The sequence below is a fragment of the Mytilus californianus genome, unplaced genomic scaffold (assembly GCF_021869535.1).
Source record: "Mytilus californianus isolate M0D057914Y unplaced genomic scaffold, xbMytCali1.0.p SCAF_7, whole genome shotgun sequence".
Lineage (NCBI taxonomy): Eukaryota > Metazoa > Mollusca > Bivalvia > Mytilida > Mytilidae > Mytilus > Mytilus californianus.
The window spans coordinates 43,435,235-43,455,308 of NW_026262723.1; positions in this window are offsets into that span (position 1 = coordinate 43,435,235).

Below are 20,074 nucleotides of genomic sequence, written 5' to 3' on the forward strand. Positions count from 1 at the left end.
GAACAAGTTGATTTACACAAATCGTTATTAGTTTTTTCGGATATATGTCAACAAAGTTTTATAGGAAACAACGAGCAACCATTACATAAAAGAGTATAATTTGAGAGACAAAATCAACGCAATATGATATTTTACAACCCTTATTACATCCCTGTTCGAACAGGCTCAATGAAACATATTCATGTATATATAAAACAGATGATAAAGGAGCATTTGCTTCATTTCTTAAACGGCCGGTTACACTAACACTTAATTTTAAAAAGTTTCCTTTTGTCCTTTGAGACGAACAGTTTGACATATGTAACAGATCCGAGTATATGGGAAAAATTTTATGAAAATGTGGTAAACAGAAATTTTAATCCATACAAATATAAAAAAGTAAAAGAATAAATCAGACAGGACGTGGTTTACATTGCAGATATAGGGGTTCCTACTTGATTCCTGTAAACGTAAATGCGGTGGAGGAGACTGAGCCGATGCTGAGTCCTACGACTATGGTGTCACGAGTTGCTGCTGCAGAAGAGAGCGCATTATCACAAATGAAACCCAAAACGGCTAAACCACATGTTAAGATACAGAAACATATAAAACGACCAAAAAAAAACATAAAAAGGTCAGAAGAAAAAATTGAACAAGCAGTCAACACCTAAACCGAAAAAGAAAAAAACTTCTCAAAAGGAAAATCAGGAACGATTATTCTGATAGTGTGTGGAATATCAAAAAGAAAAAGAAGTAATCATGTCTTTTTTGAGGGGAGACAGTAAGGATAATGGACAACCTCATGAATTATCTATTTTTGCATCTCCTCCTTATCAAGTAGTTTTTGAAAAAGTAACATACACGGAAGAACAACCTATTTCGAATTTATTCAATGATTCTACCCCTATAGAAATAGTTGTTTCTGGAGCTGGAAATGAATATATAGATTTAAGAAAAAAGTCGTCTATATGTCAAAATGCAAATTTTAAAAACAGATGGAACAAAGCTAGTAGATAAGGTAAAACAGGATTATTAATTTGCCATTGCAGTTCACACATTGATATTTACATGAACAATAAGCTTATATCAATAAATTCCAACAATTATCATTCGAAAGCCTATTTCAAGACGATACTTTCTTCTGGAAGCGATGAACAACTTCAAAGCCAACTCTTCATGAAAGACGATGACCCTATGGACTCTTTGAGTCTCAATTCAGGTATAGTTAACAGAATACAATTTACACAAGATTCCAGAGTATTCGAGTTAGACGGGAATTTATTGGAAGGTGCACTTCAACTGGATGAATATCTAATAAGTGGTGTCGATATCTACGTGAAACTTTTCAGATCAAATGTTCCCTTTCTACTCATGTCTGAAGAAGTTTCGCCAAGTTACAAAGTCAAAATTTTGTATGTGTTTTTTTAGGACCGCAAGAGTCAAATTGGACCCGAGAGTTATAATGAACCTTCGAAATGAAATACAAAAATCACCAGCCCAATACATGATCACTAGAAGTCACGTTATACAAAATGTAATTCCTTATTAGGTCAACTGATTTTTTTTTGGGATGCAATGTTTCCGAAAGCTCTTCCATCAAAAGTGGTAATAGGACTTGTTTACCAAAAAGCTGCAAATGGTGATTATACTGCTAATCCGTTTAATTTTCAACATTTTAACATTACTAACGTTACTATGAAAGTGAATGTAGTTGGAGGTTTATTGGTCACCATTGAGTTTGGATTTTGGAGTAAACAGAATTTACGCTGCAGCATACGTTAGACTTTTCGAAATCAGTGATGAATGGCTTAAAGACATGAGATTAAACATATCATTAGCAGACTTTGGCAAAGGGTACACATTCATTGTGTTCTCTTTAGATACATGTGATTTTTAGGAAGATTACCTCAATTTAGTGAAACATGGTAACGCACGCTTAGAAATCAGATTCGGATCGGCTACATCAGAGATTATAAATTGTCTGTGCTATCATCAATCCCAAGCAATTTTAACTTGTGACGAGACAAGAGACATCAAGATAGTGGAACCATGAATACAGAACAGTTGTCAAAGCTACTAAGAACATTTAAAGGTTTAAATAAAACATTGATTAACATTACAGCGGTTAATGTACCCCCGTCGCAATCACTAAACATTTTCCACAACTATACGTCATTAATACGGATCCATTTCTAAATCCAGGAAAACATTTTTGAATTCCCCCTATTGAAGACATGACAGCGTGAATAATATTTCTCATTACTTACCTATTAATATCTAGTTTCCATCGTCAGTGCTTGAATTAATGTTGAGGGAGTCCAATTTATACTGTGTAGTTACACATGTTACAATTAAGCAGAGGGTTATATGTTGGGGGTGTCGAATTTATATTGTGTATTACACATGTTACAATTAGCCAGCGGTTTAAATGACACGAATACAGCGGTTATGATTTTAACGTATTAAATGTATCACGTCATGATGAGTCATCATATAATGCATGACGTCAATGGGGGCTATTCGCATGTTACAATCAGGCATCCAGTTAGATGATACAATTTCATCAGTTTCATAAGCAAACTATACAGCAGTTTTTTTAACACACACATTTTAACCCATGTATGACGTCAATGGGTGCTATAAAAGGATGAATCAGCATTAATGTATGGGTGCTATAAACTGTATGGCGTCATGAGGTCAGTAAATGGGAGCTATAAAAGTATGAGTCAGAATTAACGTCATAATGGGTGTTTTTTTACCCCCTATAGTAGTAAGGTCATCAAACAATATCATCAAATATCGCAATGAAAGAAAACATATAGCAGAAACAGATGAAAAATACTTTTATATGCCAGTAAAATTCATATCGCAGCTAGAATGGAAAATGAACTTTGTACTGCAGCTTCTGAAGATGTTCTCATTTTTATTGTGTTTCCCATAAAATAAAAATTCACATATTTGCAAAAGTTAAATCAGAAAGACTTTTTTCAAATAGCAGATGTTATAAGTACATCTAAATTTCATCTCATGGACAGACACAATCTACTCATGTACTCTATTGTTTTCTTGAGACCAAATACTTTGACACCGATCTCAGAAGGCAGTGATATGTCCAGATTTGAAATCATAGACCTGTTTATGAAAAACAAACTTGATGAAAATGTTATAACAGAACAAATTCTCAATAATGATCAAGAAGTAGAAAATGTAGAGAAAGAAGGAAAATGTGACAGATGCTTTCAGGAAAAAAATATTAAACCGCTTCATTGGAAATCATTCAACATTATACAAGAATGGACAATGGATGTACATTTAGATGTTCAAATTTTGCTTGAAACATTTCCCAATCAGAACAGTCTTAATCGTTCAAACGAAATAGAGACTCTTATTAGTTTAAAGCTTAAGAAGCTCTATGGCATTTATGATACATTATTAAATGTTTACAACAGAAACTACTGTTGTGTTCTTCAAGAATTCAATACCCAAGAACTGTCAATGAACTATCAATCTATTGGCACATAATATTCCATTGCATCATGTTCCTGTGCCACACTCAGCTTGAATGCAGCAGAAAAGAGAATTAAAGAGAAAGCGTCCGCAGAGATGTGTTATTATAATACGTACGTGAGAAGATACCAGTTAGAATACAACACTGTGGCAGGCTACGTTAGAAATTATGTAAGTCTACGCTAATGCCTGTTGGTTTTAATGATGGATAACTTAGTAAGACTTAAACACCATACAGATCCAAATCCTGGTGAATCTCGCTCCATGCAAATATGTACATTACCAATAACGCTACGGGATGTTCCAAAAGATCATATAGATGTTCAACAAACATGGCATACTGATCATCAATGTGACCAGTCTGGTGATTGTAAATGTAGGCAAGAAACCAAGCTCTTAAAAGAAGATGTGCATACTACCCTATTATCGTTATCGGCAGAAGAGAAAAAATGTCCTTTTGTCCTTTGAGACGAACAGTTTGACATATGTAACAGATCCGAGTATATGGGAGAAATTTTATGAAAATGTGGTAAACAGAAATTTTAATCCATACAAATATAAAAAAGTAAAAGAATAAATCAGATAGGACGTGGTTTACATTGCAGATATAGGGGTTCCTACTTGATTCCTGTAAACGTAAATGCGGTGGAGGAGACTGAGCCGATGCTGAGTCCTACGACTATGGTGTCACGAGTTGCTGCTGCAGAAGAGAGCGCATTATCACAAATGAAAACCGAAACGGCTAAACCACATGTTAAGATACAGAAACATATAAAACGACCAAAAAAAAACATAAAAAGGTCAGAAGAAAAAATTGAACAAGCAGTCAACACCTAAACCGAAAAAGAAAAAACTTCTCAAAAGGAAAATCAGGAACGATTATTCTGATAGTGTGTGGAATATCAAAAAGAGAAAGAAGCAATCATGTCTTTTTTGAGCGGAGACAGTAAGGATAATGGACAACCTCATGAATTATCTATTTTTGCATCTCCTCCCCTAATACTACCCTATTATCGTTATTGGCAGAAGAGGAAAAATGTATTAAAAATATGAAACAAAAGAAAATAAATAAAATGACAATAATACATAAATAACAACAGACTACTAGCAGTTACAACCATGCCAGCTCCAGACCTCAATTAAACTGATTGAAAGATTATGTCTTCATCATATGAATATCAGGCTGTTAGGGGTTTCTTTAAGGCTGTTACAAAGATGATCTTTTTTAAAGAGCAATTGTTCATCGAATATGAAGATTGCCAATCGGACAACTATCCTTTTATGCATGTTTTCCTTGCACATTTAGAAAAATGATTTAATAACATAAATAGTTTCTTCTAGAAAATATATGTACTTTTCAATGAAATTTATAAAATATTTCGATGGATTGTATATCATATATAAACAGAGGAACAATCATTCTAGAAATAGTGATTGTGAAGTGGAAAAAACATTTTAAGATAACATTTGCTTAATCCTTATTTGTCATATTACCAAATCATCTTCTTTATTATCATTATCAGAAAACAAACACCTACTAGTCTGTGGTCAAGAGGACTCAACACAAAATTCGGATTCAGCAGCACTAGAAGACTCATTTGCTACACTTGACATTGAGGATCATACAGATGCTTATAGCGGTAGTAAGGTATACTGTGTTAATCATTACTTATTTTGTTCCTTTGAAAATTGATCAAAACTACCTCACACTTTTCCAAGCATACATACAAAATCTATAGTATGGATGTATGATACACACAAATGTATCACCATCGCACACAAATGAAAGCTATTTTAAAATAAGTCTTGCATAATCCGGGTATTCATATATATACAGACAGTCTGTACCACACAGAAACGACAGCAACTTTTCAAAAAGACTGCACTGATTGCAAAGGTGATTGATTTTCTCGTTAAAGCACTGTTTCAATATAAACTGACATTGGAACAAAAACTATTAACAATTGGAATGACTTACAGTCACGTTTCAGGTATTACACAGGCGGTTAACTCGAAAGGGAACCTCACAAGATTGATGAGTTATAATATATAATACTTTGATTGTAAGCTTTTTACATTAAGTGTTACCCTTGTGAGTCCGTCTGTACATCTGTATATACCTACGTCACGAAATTGGTTTCCGTTCTCTAACTTTAGTTTGGCTCGACCAAATGTTATCAAACTTATACACAATGCTCATTCCCACAAAACACAGATTAGATTTGAAGTTAAATGGTTTCACTTTTACCGTTCTAGAGTTATGTCCCTTTATAACGTTATATGCAAGCGGGTGCATCATATGTGTCTCATGAACAAATTCTCAATTTATTTTATTAAAATATTCAACTATTTATTTCAGTCTGTGAATGAAATTGAAGAAGACAATGAGATGGAACTTTCTGGAGAGGAAAGTGACAACACTATTGAATTAGATTATGAAGATCCTGAATCAAACTCAGATTATGACAAAGAAGAAAATTTTGAAGACATTCTAAATGAGCTTGAGTTATCAACATTCCAGATGAAGATTCGGAACATTTTAAAACGCCACTTGACGATTCAGTTGATTTGACACCAATCCCATAAAATCCAGACTTGAATTTACCAGAACAACACATTACAGGACTCAGTGATGACCAAATATTGAATGAAATTTCAGACAGTAGCACCAATGAAATGACAACTGATTTTGATACACATCTAAATTCAACAAACAACAATTAATCAATTATAGATAAATCAAATATATCCTATGATAGAATTGCAGGTAGTTTTTGATTTAAAAAATACAATCCACCGACATTACTTACAAGACATCCACCTCCTGCCACATGAAGAGATGATGATATAGTTAAACTTAAGGAAGTATTGGATTACATACTAATTAAAACTGATAAAGTCGGCACTAATGCAGCCAAGTCATACAGGATTCTTTTTGGTGCTGATAATAAAATTGGAGCTAATTTGCTTAAGCAAATGTCAATGTCTTCCAAATACATTTTTTTTATTCCTGAGTGTCCCATTCTACATCTTAAGAAATCGTAAACAAACAATATTTGTTGTGGTTATAAGCATTCTGGAATAATTCAAAGATTGATATACATGCGAGATGAGGAATACAATGAGTGGAAGAAACTGATATCAGCAGATTACATTGAAAAGGCATCAAGAATTCTAAATGTTTGTTCTTACCCAACAGTTGTCTTACCAGAAGCTATATTTGATGCTAACACAATGGATGTTGGTAAGTTTTTAATATGGAAATATATAAGCTCTCAGGGATTATTTAGCCTTTCAAAAGATGACTCCCCTGATGTAGAACAAATTAATGGACCCAAGGAAATCATCAGAAAACTTAAAAGATCAAAAGGTACAACAATTCAAAGAGAAGAAAACAAACTGAAAGATGTGACAAAGAAGGAAAAGGACAAAAAAAAACTCCAAAGAAAAAAACTTGTAGCAAAACAGACAAAATTAGCAAAATCAAAAAGTTTAGAAATGAATGCTTGTTAAGCCATATTAAAGCCTGATTATTCTAAACCCAAATTGCAAAAATCTACAGGTATCCAGAAAAAACACAGCAATCTTGCCAAAGGAGTAGGTCAAAATTCAAGTTCATCTCATGAAAGATTTTGGACACTTTTTAAACACTTAAGTGTCTACTTCAGTCGATTCAATCAGTTTATGTGAACGGTTTGAACCGATTAAGTCATTAAAGACGCTCATATTCAAGCTTAGATATGAAAAATCTATCAAATATGCCATAATATGTCACTTTTCAGATGGTTTTTGTCAAAAATGAAAGTGGCCGCATCCGTGTTCATTCTCAACCATTATATATGTTATGTATTATCATAAAATACAACTTATATTTAAATATTAAGAATGAACACAAATGCGGCCACTTCCATTTCAGACGGAAACCGTCTACAAATTAACCAAAATGCTAAAATTTTGAAGATCTCAGTTATTTAGCATGACTTCATGATGCTAGTACTCGATACATGTGCATTGTATTATCAAAAACAGCCCATATGTATGTAACAGAAGTATTCTTCTTTCCAATGAATAGTTAAAAGTTTACATTTTAGCAATATTGTAAAACTGCTATATTTTGGGGCCAAAAAGGGGTCTTACTGAACCTACTCCTTTTCATCAAGACGGATGTCATTTGAAATTACCAACGGGAGAAATTGAGTACAATCTTGGCAGTGAAGCATCAGTTGACAGTGAGAGGAAATTTTGATTTTCCCTCCAAGAGAACTGGCCGCTAAATTGAAAAACTGTCAGTTAAAAAGAAAGAAACAGATTAATAAAAAAAGAAGTATAAAAAGGAGACCAGAGGACACTCCACAAAAAGGAGCTATGAAAAAAATCCAACAAACTTCTACACCAAAGAAACAATAAAGAATGGTCAAGGACTAATATAGCATTCAGAAATCTTGCAAGAGATGGCATTAAAATCTTTATTTTGATATTTTCAAATAAAGGAAAAGTCTGTCGAATTAAAAATATTGAGATAAACATAATGTAATGGGAAGGAATGGAAGGAAAATTATGCTTTATTTTATTAGAAAAGAAGACAATAATAGTCTGAATTTGTAATAGACCAATTATTCTGTAGGGTTCATGCTTGTAAACTCTGTAAATATATACATTGAACTTTGTGATTACGTATATTTAAGGTTTGTGCTATTATTAAAACAGACGATTCCCCAATTGTATTGATTAATATACAAAGCTACCAATGTATAGTATATTCAATATATTGCATTGTTTGAACATGTAAAAACATTTATTTTTTTTATTCTTTAATGTTAAAAACGTCAAGTGAGAAAATTTTTTTTTTAACTGTTATAACATTTATCAATAACCTGACAAAATATATGATTCGATTCTAATGACTAAATATTTAGATGTTTTATCATTTTCATTTTCTTTGTGATCAGGTATCACTTTCATTGAAAGATAATTTAAATGTCATGAAGTGTGTGTGTACACATGTTTGCATTCATTCACTATCAAATATCAGGAGGTTCTTAATTATAAATGACATATTTTATTAACATGGCAAGAAATAAAAACAAATCCAGTAGTTCATAACTGATCATAACTGATAAGAAATTTCTAGTTGTAACGGGCTGTGTGTTAGAGTATGAAATAAGTCTATTCTATGTCAATGATAGTACGCAAATTTTTAAACGCATGACAAACTGTCACTTCTATCCAATCAAATTTTCTATTGTAGAACGATTGTCGTGCCGCAGTGGTCTAGGTTAGTCTATGAAAAGGTATATACTATGAAATTTACAGCGAGGGGCTTGCCCCTAAACTATCCAATTTAGCACTTATTTACAACTCGCGTAACCTTTTAACTAGTGTTGTCAATGGTTAACAGGTAAACCGTCGGAAGGACTGAATATCGAATACCAAAAACGCTAACCGGTTAACCGCACCTTTTTTCAATTTTAATAGATTTGATATAAATGTGTATTAAAATCATTTATAAATTTTGTTCAATTTAAAAATGATCGTCTTGGTAATTAATTTGACAGATCAATTGTCCAGTATATTGATTGGTATTGTTAACCCAAAAAACATAGAATCAATTAGATCAAAGACAACTTGTCTATCAGCTCGGGGGAAGATCTCAAGTAAACATAATTAGTGTACATGTTTTTTTTAACAGTAACTGTTGTAATCCGATTAAATTTTATGATTTACTTCATTATTTCATTTTTGAATTAATATTACGTATACCTACATCTGAATGTGCAACCTCCATCGTGCAAGGCTTTGTCATACTTTAAACGAGATGCCATCTACAAAATGGTGAAATGCAAATCAACGTGAATGGAATTAATGTATGCTTGATGGTACGAATATCATTTCAAATTGAAACACCCCACATTATTTTCTGAGACATCAAGAGAAAATGAAAAAAATCAACGGTTTCAGACATTATCAATTCGACGTGATCAAGAAGGTTTTTTATCTTTTCAATCTGAAGTTATTACAAACGTCATAGTAGAAAAACGGTAGTATTGGTTTATTAAAAGTAAAACATCGCCAGGAAAGACTTATAATGCCAAAGGGTAAACTTCAATTTATCGTAGCATAAAAACGTACATGTGTAGGGTACTATAAATAAGGCCTTCGGACATCAACTTAAACTAGCAGTTAACCGGTTAATCGGACGAAAGATTATCCGAGTAACCGGTTAGGCAAAACTTATCGATTTGACAGCACTTCTTTTAACTGATCTATCATTGATAGTTTATTTTGGCTGACTACTTGTATCACAGGTGTTTGTAAAACGGAGCTCATTAACGAAGTTTTGTAAATCTACTCACTAGTATCATTGTAAAATATGTGATTTCAAAAGGCCCTTGACTCCAGAATGAAATTAAATGAAAAGATGGTTGCTGCTGGTGTTGGAAGACCCCCATTGTTGGACGATCAATGCATTTGAATGGAGACCTAGCGGATAGTCATTTAAAAGAAACTACCAATAGATCAAAGATACTATGGTTTATGTTGTTTTTTTATTTCAAAGTAAAAACTAAAAGATGTATTAGAATATGTTTATACATATATATATAGGTGGCACATTCTCTTCAGACATTATTACGGTTTTTCAATTCATGACATCGTCCTGAACATGCATGAAATATTTGCCACTGGACATTAAGCAACCAATAATCAATCAATCAATTCATGACGAAATAGATCAAGTTGCCTTAATTTCCCTTCACAAGGTTTCATAGTACACACTGGTGTATGTACAAAGTAATTGCAAGGATGATAAATTATCACAATCTTAAGTTGGCGTTGTCCTACTCTAATCAAGGTATAAAAACCATATTTGTTGCTCTTTATTTATATGAAACTTGCAATCGTCAAAAACATTTTTTAGATCCAAAGATTTTAATAGCAGGTTATTCAAAAATCAATGTAAAAACTATATTACCAACTATTTAATTTGATTTGGAACACAGCATTTTATTTATTAATATCTTGATTACGATACAATGAAATCTTACCCTTGTGATCATTCATGCGTAGTTACTTAGTACACGGAAATAGTATGTACTATGAAAATTAGAAGGCAAATTCTAGCAGTTTGATTGGACGAAAAGTTGTAAGTATGTGTTAAATATAGTTACAATTGGCATTGTTATCAAACATGTACAGCCCAGTTCTATTGTTATACTTCATAGTTTCTATTTCTGAAACAATTGTAAATTGAATAGATCTATTGTTACGAATAACAATGGATTTTGAACACATGGTGTGACGAGCGGGGTTTCTGGAAACCCCTGCTTCTACATCCCGAAAACACAATCCATTGTTATTCATAACAATCGAAATTGGTTTTTTTTAATAGCATGAACATAAGAGATTACTAATAGTGTTCACTACAAGTTGTTTCAAGACATATTAAAAAAAACATTTTGATAGTTTTCATTTGGACTAAGCCATTTTTAAAAGGGGGTGTCAACACAGGATGAAAGGGGAGCTTCCAGTCATATGTCTCTATTCTAAAGCATTGGTCGTAAAAAAAAAGGGGGGTTCCTACCCCCGGACCCGCCCCCCCTTGGATGGCCCCAAAAATGGGGATTCCTAAATATGCAATCTGTATTTTTGTATGTTAAGCGTGTCCGGTCGTCGGGTTTCTAATCCAGACACACCTATCCCTCAGTATGTTCGAATATGAATGTGTGTTTAATGATGAGAAGAGGGGGAGTTTTTATCATTTTATCTTACTGATGTAAATTGATGAGACATTTAACCACAGACTTTTCATAACCACACACTTGTCTCAGTTGTAGTAGGCCATTGAAAAGTATCAGTCTTCAAATATTAGGTTCCAACATAAGAAAAGTATTTGTAAAGTTATAGTACTTTCATGTCAAAACTATAAATAATAAACATTATATGACTTAAAACACAGATAAATTTAGTCATCTCATGTTGAACTTAAGAAGTCAAACGATTTGAATATAACACTATTATACAATAGAATTTGAATAATAATGAAATGATATCGTAAGGAAAGCGGAAGACAAATATCAACGATTTGAATAATAACACTGTATAATTTGAATAATAACACTTTATAATTTGAATAATGTAATTTTAGAATTATGAATGTTATCGACAGGGAAGTCGAAGTCAAACATATATGCGGGCGTTGCAATAAATAAACGTGCAATTCATTTATTAACCAAATACAAGTGTAATGACCGATCAGTGAGTTAGAAACCCCTTTGTAAATGGAAACTGTTACAGAAATTAGGGTGTCGTTCCGGATATTCTTACAGACTTCGCAATGAATGGGAAATATTTACATATATAAAACAAATTGAAATATCGCGTCAGCTTATTACCTTTCATTTTATCCCTTTTACAGTTATCCATACCAAAATCATTCTCCCAAAGTAATAAAAATAAATAAGAACAAATTATAAAAATAATCAGTACTCAATGACAATTAAAAAAAATGTTTTATTTGAAATAATAGGGGAATATGGGATAGGTGAAACAATTTTGACCCAAGATGTATATCATATCAAATTTCCTCTATAAAATTTTGTTTTTGTTAATTTTATTAACAGATTTTCCAAAACATTTTCTTTTTTCACTTTCGTACTTTAACGATAAATGTCAAAATCGAAAATACTTTAAATCACCGACAAATATTCAGTGTAGGTTAACTTGTTGCCTAAGTAGATTGTGCTGCATGTCATGTTCTTCTACTTCAAAGCAACACATCTTGCAGTAGAACTTAACAATCTCCTGGTGAAATCCTCCGATATGCCATAGCCAACACATTTGCTGTGTATCCATTTCCCACATCCAAAGCAGTTATTGGAAGATACTCCCCCACAGTAATGATTGCAGCTGATGCAAGGATATTGCTTGTGGTATTTTTGTTTCCTTTTCTGAACTACTGTTATCTTTAAATGAGACCAACGCATTCTCTCGGCATTTCTGAATGAAAATTAACAATTCATTTTGGGAATATATATATATATATATATATATATACAAAGAAGTCTAAATTGAAAACAACGCTCAAACCTATGATTGCGTTGGATAAAAACCGCAATTTTTATACGTGTGCATGCAAAACAAATTTCTTGGTAGAGGGGTCTCAAAACAGCACAAACAACATTTTCCAAAAGACCAAATGAGTGAAAAAGTATATTTTAACAAAACGCATTTGACTAGCAGGTCGAACAACTGATGTTCTTAGACCCTGCTGACTGCCATTGGCGATTGCCAAATAAACGGATCACAAGATGTAACAAAATAGATCTTATATATATATATAAGTACCTAAGAATGTAACTTTAACACACTAATGAGTGTTATAAAATTAGTTGTTATATTTTATATTATTCACGCAATATTTCGCTAAACAAATTAGCTTCATCAGGCGTGTGCATCTCTCAAGGTGAAATCGGATGCATGACAAAAAAATATTTTTGTAATTTGAACTACACATAATTTGAGTAAAAGTTTAACAAAATTTATTGATGTTCTATAAAAAATATATTTTTGTAAACTGTCTAGAAAAATATTTTTGCCGCTTATTGTACATAGCAATTCTTAAATCAAAACAAAACAAATAGTTGTTTTAGTTAAATAGAATAGAAACGCGATCTCAGCTGGACACTATACCTACCGTGGTATAAGAGAGGGACAGCACGTTTAAACAACTGTTATTGTATTACATAAAATATGAGACAGTGATGTGCAACTGATGCAAAAACACACTAACAATAAATAGTTATACTCTACAAAGTCGATCGACCAGGATAAAGCAGGACTGCTCAAGTAAATTGAGGACATGTCGGATGGACGCATTTATTGTAACATTGAATGTAAAAAGTAAAATAGCAAAAATACCGAACTCTAAGGAAAATTCAAAACGGAAAGTCCTTTATCAAATGGCAAAATCAAAAAGCCAAACACATCAAACGAATGGAAAACAACTGTCATATTCTTGACTTTGGCACAGGCATTTCCTCATGTAGAAAAAGCTGGATTATACCTGGTTTTATAGCTAGCTAAACCTCTTGCTTATATGACAGTCGCATAGAATTCCATTATATTGACAAAAATATGTGAGCAAAACAAACAGACATAATATGTTAATTCATGAATTTATTAAAGGAATACGTAGCCGAACACGTATTTTTTTTTACTACATGTAAAGATATATGTGGGTACGTACGTTTAGGTGTTTTGATTGGCTGATAAAGTACGGACAATTCAACAGATATAAGATATATTTGTTTTAGATAAATTACGTGCTTTGTATAGCCCTTTTGATTCAAAAAGACCATCAAAAGCACGCAATTTATCTAAAACATCCAAAGAAAGTTATACACCAGTACTCCAAAAATGGTTAATTCCACTATTTGCACCATTTTTTACAATAGGATAAAAGAGCTTCTTTAATAACCTGACGACACTCTTCCCGATTTATTTTCGACGGTGGACGAATTTTGGTCATTTTTTCAGAAATTTTATAACCCCTGTCTTGGACGATTTTGATGTCCCCTGTAATTACATGGCCAAAGTGACCATATCTAAACTTTGATGTTTCACAGTCTCATGTCGAATAAGAAATTATAGGTGGATCTATGTTATCAAAACATGGAGGTATAAAGTAATATAAGCTGTATAAATCCTACTCTGATTCTACTACGGCTTCCATCACTGCAGAATTGAGAGCTTAAGATAGAGAAAATAGAAAAACAAACTTAAAGTTGCGCTAGGGACTGGGCTACCTTTAGAGAGTACACGAGAGTCCAACGACATAGCTGACAACGAAGAGGATCAGAAGAAAATCCGTTTCGTTTAACCAAAAATATTCCCCGTAAGGCTATTATAAAAGGAAACTAAACCAAAAAATTTCCCATTGACTTGACCAGCTTATAGGATAACAGGAATGGCTAAAAAAATAAAACACAGTAAAACATGTAAAACAGACCACTTCAACCTCAAAACACAAACCCATGGCTCCTTTGGAAAGCGGAGACTGCTCTTAATTCTTCTAACGCTAAAATGTTTGAACACAATCAACAACAGCCCTTTCGAACAAGCGCCGCACGACGTGAGCCGTTCCCATGGGACCTTTGCTCCTGTAAACAATATGGCTACTGGAAGATGACATGTCCACTCAGATTTTCTTCATCAAATAATTCTAGTTCAGTCAACTCTAAAAACAACAACCAATATTTCAACAAATGATGAATATTTTTTTTATTTTTTATACTTAGATCAAAGTTAGGAGTTCCTTATTAAATTGCATTTATTATTTCAAGTACATTATTTAAATAAAAAAGTAGAGAGGTTAAAGGTAGATTATAGAAAAATGTAGATTATTGGAAACAGTATAACGTCACAGTACCCAAATTGCACCGAGTACCCAAATTGCACCTATTCAAAAAAAAAATAGCTGCGGAAATCTTACAAGTTTTCTTTGAGACTAAATAATTTGTATTTTTATGATTTGACATTATAGACGTCTTTTAACATTGGTACCTATATTCAAATATACAAAAAACGTTCACAGTATATATATTTCAGCAGATGAAGCACAATGGAAAAAGTAAAATCTACGGAACGTTGCCATGCGACGTTCACAAAAAGTAATCTTTTAAGAATGAGCAAATAAAATATGTTACAAGCATCTATTTCTTAAAAAAAAATGAATACTAATCATGGACTAATGTCAAATTGTTCTAAATATTTAAAGAAATAAAACAAAACAACTGTTATTCGATTTTTAAGGATGTGAATTAAAGCATGGTTGCAATTTGGGTACTCCTCATTACAGAATCGTGGATCGTTTGGATGTCGGTTCAAACCTATTTTCTATGATTCACTATAGATTCAAAATTAAATTGGTGCAACTATATAGTAAAAAAGGATACATCTACAAAATAAACACAGAATGCATGGTAACTTTTGTCTGGATCGTTAAAAAACGTAGGTGAAAAAACTATCAAAATAGGTGCAATTTGGGTACCCTCACGTTAGAAACTAAGGTATTTATAATAAATACAATAACAAAGGGATATGTCATCCCGTTTTAGACCGTTCTAAGAAAATGTTCAAGAAAAATAACAAATCTTCATTAAAGAATATTGAATTGGTAGATGAAACTATTTCCGATCTGTTAAAATCGGGGTGTATTTATAACGATCCCTTCGTCCTTTCGTAGTTAACCCTATAAGAAAATGTAGCGGAAATTAAAACAAACAAGAAAGACTTAGTTTGTACCTTAGTTTATTAAACAGACATGTTAAACAAAGAGCAGCGCCATTAGCGCATGATACGCCCGTCACCCTTTTAATTCGTCTTTATGCTTTAAATAAATTGATATGATCAATTAGAAAAATTGAGAGCACTGCTAAATAGGATGCCCCCCCCCCCCCCCCCGCTCCCACCAAATAAAAAAGAAAAAAAGACATGCACACACAGTGGTACTCATTGACACAAAACATGACAATTTATTCACCGAATAAAGTTTAATCACTTCGCAATGTGATTTAAGAAATTTTTAAAAAACAAAAAAAAAACAGAAGGAAGCTTAATTCAATTTATATAAACAAGTCACCAAATATTCATGAAAACTGTTCAAAGCGATTTGGGGTTATTGTCTGGGAACGGGAACCCCCCCCCCCCCCCCCCCCCCCCCCCCAAAAAAAAATCTAAAGAGAGCTTACGTCAATAGAAATAACAATTCACTAAAAGTTTCATGAAAATTGTTGAAACGTTTTTAAGTTATTGTCTGAAGCGTTGACGACGGACGGACAACGGTATACCATAATACTTACCGTTTTTAAAGACGGGAGTATAAAAGGAAAATTCAAATATGAAGCCTGGAGATTAACCTTACAATTGTTCAAACGAGATAGTTTTCTTTTTTAAATTGATTTAAATCCGGGTATTATCATGTTGGTGTTTTCGCAGCAGCAAACCGTTTTATTTTTTTCTTGGAGGAACAAGTATTACTGTTTTTTCAGTACTTCTGTTCGGGCTGGATTCTTTTCCTTTCGTTTTACCAACATGTTTGATTCCTGATAAGAGAATATTGGATTTGTTTCAAAACGATGTTGGAACTTATTCCTGATATCACTGCAGACAGCTAGCACAATTATAGAATTAAAATTCTGAAAGCAAAATGTTGAGAAATTAAATTGACTTAAAGTGTTTCTTCCGTAACGATATTTTCATATGAGTGTGGTTTAGCTGCCTGTGCGATTGAGGTTGAACAAAAGATTTTTAATAAAATATGGAATGAATATTAAAAACTTCAAAGTAGCACATGGTGTGGGTTAAAGTAATTTAACTGGCACTGTCAGCCTTTGAAATACCTTTACAGGAAACGCTTGAAATGGCATACAGACAACAAAAACGTTATACACATTATCAAACACTGCGAATTATCTCTTTGATTTGACATGATGTCAATGTTTAGAACATTTTTAACCAATAACGCGAAAAAGATAGTATCGCTTAGCTGAAAGCCTCGTAGTGGTCATAGTTAGTTGGTTAAAATATGTCATAGTGTAATATCAGATCTTAAATGTTAACTGAGTGGAGGGTGTGGCTTACAGTCATAGTCACTGCGATCACAATCTACAAAAACACCACTTATAAAAAGCATTGAAAGATGATTGATAATTCCTCCAGAATAACTATCTGCTCTTGACGATCAACAATATGATGATGACTATTCTGGTAGAATTGCTACGTCGCTGTCCATTGAATTCTCAGGATAAGTGTCCATCTCCCACATCTGACAATAGCTGCAAAAGTACAGTATTCAAATACTCGTAAATATCATTTTTTCAATAATCATATTATCTTGAAATTTTCATAAGCATAAATATAACAGGAAAAGATGAAAAATTATGTATATACACACTGAATGTTAAATTTTGCCATTCCTTAACAACATCCATTGATATTATTACAATCGCAAACCTTGTCTAAAATATCTCAAGATAATAGAACAACGTTTCCTATCAGTATTATAGAATTTTAACATGGATTTTCTGTAAATATCAAGCATGTCAGTAAGACGTGCCAATAAAATATCTGTTTGATATAAGTGCCATGCTTCAAACTCCCGCTTATCTCCAAAAATAAGCTTCAATTACCTTAATTCTGTCATAATATAATACTGGCATCCAGTCGTATAGCTAAAAACAAATCTTTCTGTAACAAAAATAGAATAAGAGTAATCCCTCTTTGTGTATGTTCTTTGATGATCACTAAAATCTATTACATCTCTAACAATTTTTTGATATTTCAATTTTCTCTGAAAAATCAAGGGCCAAAAAAGGTGGAAGAAACCCAACTAGGAACGATACGTATTCCTTTGGCTATGTATTTAACCAGGTGTTTTATAACCTTGATTACTACATAGATTTCAAGATAATTTGATTATTGAAAAAAATGATATTTACGAGTATTTGAATACTGTACTTTTGCAGCTATTTTCAGATGTGGGAGATGGACATTTATCATGAGAATTCAATGGACAGCGACCTAGCAATTCTACGAGAACAGATATCATCATATTGTTTCTCGTCAAGAGCAGATAGTAATTCTGGAGGAATTATCAATCATCTTAAATGCTTTTTATAAGTGGTGTTTTTGTAGATTATAATCGCAGTGACTATGACTGTAAGCCACACCCTCCATTCAGTTAACTTTTAAGATCTGATATTACACTATGACAGACTTTTAAAAAACTAACTATGACCACTACGAGGCTTTCAGCTAAGCGATAATATCTTCTGGGAGATATTGGTTAAAAATGTTCCAAACATTAACATGATGTCAAATCAAAGAGGTAATTCGCAGTGTTTATAAAAGAAAATATGTTTAATTTATAATTGTATGCAAGATCTATAAATACATTATATGAGAATGTTATAAATACACACGAAACGTAAATAAATACAGCTACACATCCCTACCTAAAGTTAATTGAACTAAATTTACTGTCTTAACAGTGGGGCTTTTTACATATTCAGGGTCAAGACAGTGTCAATAAATCTGCCATTACCTCCATTGGGATTATTTTGATTGGTTTTTATCAGAGGGGCAGTGTATATAGACTTTTACCTTATGGTTTAACTTGTTCTGGATTCTTGCAAACCTACCCATTCAGTGTATTATTATACTGTATTTTGATAGGAAAGCTTTTTACTCCCATCTTTGGTTTTACTTAATTTATATCATTCTCTTCATCACAAACATGTAACACAACAAACAATACTACATTGTAGTTTGTTGTCAATCGTCCCTTAAGTTTGTATGAAGGTCAAGAGTTATTCAAATAAAAAGAAAATGCAAGCTAAAAGATAGTTTAAGGTTTGATACAATTCTTTTAAATCGACATACATGCTAAATTAAGGTGATTGTGGTTTATCGATGTTTAAATCTCGTAAATCGATTCGGAAGAGCCAAATTAATGTAATAAAAAAACCTGAGGCAATCGCATGAATTATAAAAGGAGCGAGAACGTGTGGTTTGACAAGGAAATCATCTCCTGCTATACATGCATCAACCGCCATGAGAATTCAAACTAATAGATATAAGATGTGGTATGAGTGCCAATGAGACAACTCTCCATCCAAGTCACAATTTGTAAAATTAAACCATTATAGGTCAAAGTACAGCCTTCAACACGGAGCCTTGGTTCACACCGAACAGCAAGTCTAAAATGACAGAATTGGGAATAGGACACAATCGGTAAAATTAGTTTTCACACCATCATTGAATATGAAAACTGAATATTAACACTAACATTATACATCCTTTATTTAATATCAGTATCGAAGCATATGTATCTGGCTAAACGGTACAATCTGATACTGATCGCATACTAGCAGCGGTACCGACAAATTGTAGCAAATCAGACAATGTAACTTTATTGCAGCTAATCTTAAGAGATATTGTCACGGGCAGGATGTCTTATTATTTGAAGTGATATAGTAATAGTAAACAATAAAATTGAGAATGGAAATGGGGAATGTGTCAAAGAGAATACTTTTTTATATCTGTGGGGAAATCCTTTTAAAACATAGCCCCACACGTTGCATTACAATTCTATATAATGTGATTTTGTAGTGTAAGAAAATACTGTTCCTGAAGTACTTCCAAAGAGGTTTGCGTCAACAGCGAATGTTGCCGTTATTCTGCAATGGTTTAATGTAAGGTTGATTTTTGCCTTTGTGGTTTTCTGGCCAGAAGGTTACTGCTTACGAGAAAACGTACACAACTGTAATCCTGGTATCTATGATGAGTTTATTTGCAACCACTGGGTCGATGTCACTGCTGTTGGAGGTATCCTTTCCAAGGGTATCACCAGTCTAGTAGTCACTAGTCAGCACTTCTGTTGTGGTATGAATTATCATCGATATGATCATAATTATAAATTACAAAAAGAATTTTTTGAAATACTAAGGATTTTCTACCCCAGGAATAGATTACCTTAGTTGTATTCTGCAAAACCTTTTGGAATTTTAGGGTCCTCAATGCTCATCAAATT